Source organism: Gorilla gorilla, chromosome 4 (genome assembly GCF_029281585.2).
Source record: "Gorilla gorilla gorilla isolate KB3781 chromosome 4, NHGRI_mGorGor1-v2.1_pri, whole genome shotgun sequence".
NCBI classification, from domain to species: Eukaryota; Metazoa; Chordata; class Mammalia; order Primates; family Hominidae; genus Gorilla; species Gorilla gorilla.
Genome location: NC_073228.2, coordinates 176590059 through 176596702, shown reverse-complemented (window position 1 = coordinate 176596702; position 6644 = coordinate 176590059). Strand labels below are relative to the sequence as shown.

At 42.4% G+C, this 6644-nt stretch overlaps 1 pseudogene; it reads left to right on the top strand.

Annotated features, from left to right (window-relative positions):
• Nucleotides 1–492: 492 nt before the first annotated feature.
• Nucleotides 493–2246, top strand: LOC109026782 (phosphatidylinositol N-acetylglucosaminyltransferase subunit P-like; annotated as a pseudogene).
• The last annotated feature ends 4398 nt before the right edge of the window (nt 2247–6644 follow it).

Here is a 6644-nt window from a genome sequence, read left to right as displayed (position 1 = left end):
ATAAAATCACATTAGGTTAAATATATTGGACTTTTGCCATGCTAAGTTTTTCTTTTTTCTTATTCTCACACTAATGTAAATCTCAATCAAACACTTCCTTGACGAAAGAAAATCGGAAGTGGCATTCTCTTTCTGCTTGGCTCTGGCTTTCCAAATCACACTTATTAACTTTGTAAGCCTTTACTAAGTCCCATTTGTCCTCAGAAGTTTATACCGAAGTGGAAAGCTGACTATATAAATGAATACAAACCAGTGCCCATCCTACGTGGGGTGGGTCGGTGTCTACAATGCTACCATGCCCAGCAAGGGCTCCATGGCAAAAGAAGTGGGTCCTATCCTTGCCTAGTACAGCCAGAAGGCCTTTTGGGTCAGGTGTTCAACACTGAATTATTGAACTTGAACCTTGAACTCTGGACCCTGTGGTTCCCTGGCCAGAGTTGAGCTGAGAGTAATGTGAACAACGTGCTGAGATTGTCCAAAGTCACAGGGAAAATGGTGGAAGTTTCACCCTTGCTGTTGCCAGAAAGAGGCATTTATGGATTTTCTTTTCTTTTCTTTTCTTTTCTTTTCTTTTCTTTTCTTTTCTTTTCTTCTCTTCTCTTCTCTCTTCTCTCTCCTCTTCTCTTCTGTTCTTTTCTTTTCTTTTCTGACAGGGTCTTGCTCTGTCATCCAGGCTGGAGTGCAGTGGCACAATCTTGCCTCACTGCAGCCTTGACCTCCTGGGCTCAAGTGATCCTCCCACCTGAGCCTCCTGAGTAGCTGGGACTACAGGTGTGTGTCACCACACTCAGCTAAGTTTTGTATTTTTTATAGAGACGGGGATTTGCCATGTGGCCCAGGCTGGTCTCGAAATCCTGGACTCAAGCAATCCTCCCACCTCAGCCTCCCAAAGTGCTGGGATTACAGGTGTGGCCACGGTGCCTGGCCTTGTTTTTTTTCTTGTTTCCAGTTTAACTTCATACTGTATATTGTGTGGGCCTTTATTCCTGAATCATGGTTAAACTCCTTAGGCTTAAATTATGGGCCTCAAAATTATTGGGCAGTTACATTGTCTATCTCCTTATTCCTTATTTTAGTAATCAGTTACTGTTAGGCCATTCCTGCATTGCTATAAAGAAATATCTGAGGCTGGGCGCGGTGACTCACACCTGTAATCCTATCACTTCGCGAGGCTGAGGCAGGTGGATCATGAAGTCAGGAGTTTAAGACCAGCCTGGCCAAGATGGTGAAACTCCGTCTCTACTAAAAATACAAAAATTAGCTGGGCACAGTGGCAGGAGCCTGTAATCCCAGCTACTTGGGAGGCTGAGGCAGGGGAATCACTTGAACCAGGGTGATAGAGGTTGCAGTGAGCTGAGATCGAGCCACTGCACTCCAGCCTGGGGGACAGAGTGATACTCCATCTCAAAAAAAAAAAAAAAAATTCTGAGACTGGGAACTTTATAAGAAAAGAGGTTTAATTGGCTAATGGTTCTGCAGGCTATACAGGAGGTATGGCACCAGCATCTGTTTCTGGGGAGGACTCAGGAAGCTTCTAATCATGGCAGAAGGCAAGGGGGAGCAGGCACATTGCACGGTGAAAGCAGGAACGAGAGAGACAGGGTGTAGGGGGTACCATATACTCTTATTTTATTTTTTTGAGATGGAGTCTCGCTATGTCCCCCAGGCTGCAGTGCAGCGGCACGATCTTGGCTCACTGCAGACTTCCCCTCCCAGGTTCCAGCTATTCTCCTGCCTCAGCCTCTTGAGTAGCTGGGATTTCAGGCGCCCACCACCACGCCTGGCTAATTTTTGTATTTTTAGTAGAGACTGGATTTTGCCATGTTGCCCAGGCTGGTCTCGAACTCCTGGCCTCAAGTGATCTGCCCGCCTTGGCCTTCCAAAGTGCTGGGATTACAGGTGTGACCAGATCTATCACGAACACAGCACCGAGCCATGAGGGATCCACCCCCACGATCCAAACACCTCCCACCAGGCCCCGCCTCCAACACTGGGGATTACAATTCAACATGAGATTTGGGTGGGGACAAATATCCAAACTATGTAAGTTATGCACTCTTATTTGGAATTAACACAATGGATACCCCTCCACTCAACTCCATTCATACAGTCACAGATAACTAGGCCAAAAACCAACAACAGAAGGAATACCAAAAGAGGTCACCCAAGCATTAAGAGATACTCCCCGTAGTGAAGTAAAACTAGCATCCTTTCTTGCAGCCAAAAAACTTTACGCCAAATACTGAATTGTGTGTAGACATACTAATACGAAGCATTTGTTTTTAAGTTTTTGGCATAATTTTGACCATAATTATTTTGACTATTTTTTTTATTAATACCCAGTATTGAGATATTTTAAAAAGTAAGTTGAATTTATTTTAGATTAAGCTCCATTAATATTGTAAATGTTCACAAATAATAGCTATTAATGGGCAGAACAAATTTTTATTTGTACTGGATTACAATAAAAAAAGAAACTCGAATCTTTTTTAAAAAATAGATCTATTGAGGTACAATTTAAATACTGTAAAATTCAACCTACTCAAGTATACAATTCAATGTTTTTTTGTAACTTTACCAAGTAGTGCAACCATCACTATAAATCAATTTTATAGCCAGGAGCAATTGCCTGTGCCTTTAATCCCAGCTACTTGGGAGGCTGAGGCTGGAGGACTGCTTGAGCCCAGGAGTTTAAGGCTAGCCTGGGCAACAAAGCAAGACCCCATCTCTACAAAAAAAAAATTTAAAATTAGTCAGGCACAGTTGTTCATGCCTACAGTCCCAGCTACTCAGGAAGCTAAGGTGGGAGAATTGATTGTGCCTGGGAGGTTGAGGCTGCAGTGAGCCAGGATCACACCACCATACTCCAGCCTGGGCAACAGAGCAAGATCACATCTTTTAAAAAATTAATTGAAGGGCCAGGTGCGTTGGCTCACGCCTGTAATCCCAGCAATTTGGGTGGCCAAGGCGGGTGGATCACGAGGTCAGGAGTTCAATACCAGCCTGGCCAACATAGTGAAACCCTGTTTCTACTAAAAATACAAAAAATTAGCTGGGCGTGGTGGTGGGCACCTGTAATCCCAGCTACTCGGGAGGCTGAGGCAGGAGAATCCCTTGAACCCGGGAGGTGGAAGTTGGAGTGAGCCGAGATCCCGCCATTGTACTTCAGCCCAGGCAACAGCATGAGACTCCATCTCAAAGAACAACAACAACAATAAAAATTAATTAAAGATCAATTCTAGAACATTCTCATAGTTCCCAGGAAGATTCCTCCCTGATGCCCACTTACAGATAACCATGTTCCCACCTCAGCCCCAGCCATTAATCTGTTTACTGTTTCTCTAAATTTGCCTTTCTGGACATTTCATATAAATGGAATCATACAATACGCAGTTCCTTGTGCCTAGCTTCTTGAACTTTCCCACCTTTGAGGTTCATCCATATGGCAGCGTGCGTCAGCAGTTTGCTCCTTTCTGTTGGTGAATAGTGTTCCAGTGCATGGATAGAGCACATTTTGCCTATTCATTCATCAGTGGATGGATATTTAGGTTGTTTCCAGTGTTTGGCTATTATGGATTATGCTGTATGAACAGTGACTCACAAGTCTTTGTTTGTATAGTACCTGTTTTCATTTCTCTTGGGTAGATACCTAGGGAGTGGAATTGCTGGGTCATATGGTAATTGTATGTTTAACTTTTTGAGGAACCTCCAAACTGTTTTCCAAAGAGGCTGCACCACTTTATATTCCCACCTGCAATGTATGAGGGTTCTTGTCTTAGTTTGTTTTCTGCTGCTATAACAGAATACCACAGACTGGGTAATTTATAAAGGTCCCACTACTTAATACTGCAAATGGCAATTAAATTTCAACATGGGTTTTAGAGGGGACGTTAAAACCATAGCAGTTCTGTTTCTCCACATCCTAGCCAACTTCTGTTACTATCTGTCTTTGATTAGTCATTCTAGTGTGTGTGAAGTAGTACCTCATGGTGATTTTAATCTGTATTTCCCTAATGACTAATGATGTTGAGCACCCGTGCATATGTTTATTAGCTATTGGTATATCTCCTTTGGAGAAACAGCTGTTCATATATTTTGCTTCTTTTCTTTCTTTTTTAATCCTCACTGCTAGACCACCAGGGATTTTGCTCCTTTGTCGCTGTTGTTGTTATTAAGTTTAGAAGTTCTTTGCAAATACTGGATACAAGTCCGTTATCAGATTTGGTTTTGCAAATATTTTCTCCTAGTCTGCTGCTTCTCTTTTCGTTTTCTTAGTGGTGGCTTTCTTCAGCTTTATTGAGGTATAATTGACAAATAAAATTACATAAATATAAGGTGTACTCGATCCTAACCCTAACCTTAACCCTTACTCATCCTCAATAACTGAAAGTTTGTACCCTTTGACCAACATCTCCCCATTTCCCCTCCCTTCCAGTGCTTTGCAACCACCATTCTATTCTTTGATTTTATGAGTTCGAATTTCAAGATTCCACATGTAAGTGAGATCCCGTTCTGTGTCTGGCTTATTTCACTCAGCATAATGCCCTCTGGGCTCAACAGCATTGCACGTGAACACCCTTATGCCCATCATATAGACACAACAATTGTTAATGTTTTGCCACGATTAATTGATTTATTTGTGTGCATATTTTTCTTCCCCAAACCATTTGAGACCAAGTTGTCAACATCATGACCCTTCTCTGCTAAATACTTCAGCATGCATCTCTTAAGAACAAGATATTCTTCTAGGCACCCACCAAAGTGGAATTAACAATTCCATAATATTACCTAATATCCAGTCCATAGTCAGGTATCCCTTGTCCCAGAGGGTGCTGTCAAGTTTTTGGATGTTGGCTAATCTGATGATGGATGAGAAACAGTCTCTTAAGTAATTTTCTTGTCTCTTATTATGATTAACAGTGGGAATCTAGGCCAGGTGTGGTGGCTCACGCCTGTAATCCCAGCACTTTGGGAGGCTGAGGCAGGCAGATCACCTGAGGTCAGGAGTTCAAGACCAGCATGGCCAACATGGTGAACCCCTGTCTCTACTAAAATTACAAAATTAGCCATGTGTGGTGGCGGGTGCCTATAGTCCCAGCTACTGGGGAGGCTGAGACAGGAGAATAGCTTGAACCCAGGAGACGGAGGTTGCAGTGAGCTGAGATCATGCCATTGCACTCCAGCCTGGGTGACAGAGCGAGACTCTGTCTCAAAAAGGAAAAAAAAAAAAGAATGGGCATTTAACGTGTTCAGAAGGACTGTAGTTCTTTTTCTGTAAACTATCTGCTCACAGTTTTTGTCTATTTTAAAATCATATTTTTGGCTTTTTCATCCTTTGTTTTTAAGAATTCCTTTAAGATAGGTGGAATTGGCCTTCATCTGTAAATTACAATTTTTTTTTCCCATTTGCCTTTATTTTTTATTTTTGTTAATTTTTTTTTTTTTGAGACAGAGTCTCACTCTGTCGCCCAGGTTGGAGTGCAGTGGTGTGATCTCGGCTCACTGCAAGCTCCACCTCCTGGGTTCACACCACTCTCCTGCCTCAGCCTCCTGACTAGCTGGGACTACAGGCCCCCCGCCCCCACACCCAGCTAATTTTTGTGTGTGTGTGTATTTTTAGTAGAGATGGGGTTTCACCGTGTTAGCCAGGATGGTCTTGATCTCCTGATCTCATGATCCGCCTGCCTTGGCCTCCCAAAGTGCTGGGATCACAGGCATGACCCACCACGCCCAGCCCTATTTGCCTTTTTTTAAATAAAATTTAATTTTGCTTATGGAGCTTTAGGCATAAAAAGCTTTCTAAAAATTTGCCTTTAATTTTTATATAGTTGAATTTATCAAAATTTTCTTTCATTGTTTGTGGCTTTTGAGTCCTAAATAGATAAAAAATTTTCTTACTCCTGGGTTATAAATACATTTCCCTCTGTTTTCTTTTAAAAGTTGTGAACTGGCCGGTGTGGTGGCTCACACCTATAATCCCAACACTTCGGGAGGCCAAGGCGGATGGATCACTTGAGGTCAGGAGTTTGAGACCAGCCTGACCAACAACGGTGAAACCCCATTTCTACTAAAAATAGAAAAATTAGCCAGGCATGGTGGTGGGTGCCTGCAGTCTCAGCTACTCAGGATGCGGAGGCAGGAGACTTTTGAACCTGGGAGGCGGAGGCTACAATGAGCAGAGATTGCTCCCCGGCACTCCAGCCTGGGTGACAGAGTGAGACTCTGTATCAAAAAAAAAAAAAAAAAAAAAAAAAAAGAGTTGTAAACTTTCCTTGGCTGGTTCAAAGGTAGAGAGTTATCTCAATGAATTGTTGACTGTCAGTTACTGATCAAACTCCTTGTTCTACCCTTTCCCCTCTTCTCACTACTGTAGTTGACTAGTCTTAAAAAATGAAAAAATAAAAATAAAAAAGAAGTTGTAAGGTTTCATTTTTTAAAATCTGGATCTCTGGACCATTCGGTGTTTATTCTGATGTTTGGTGTGAGGTATGGATCCACTTTTGTCTTTTTTCCAAATGCAATGCCATGGTTCCAGCATGCTTATGAAGAAGTCTTATGTTCCAGTGATCTGAGACGCCACCTTGGCCATGCACCAAATCTTCATGTGTACTTGGATACATTTCTGGACTTTCTATTGTGTTCCA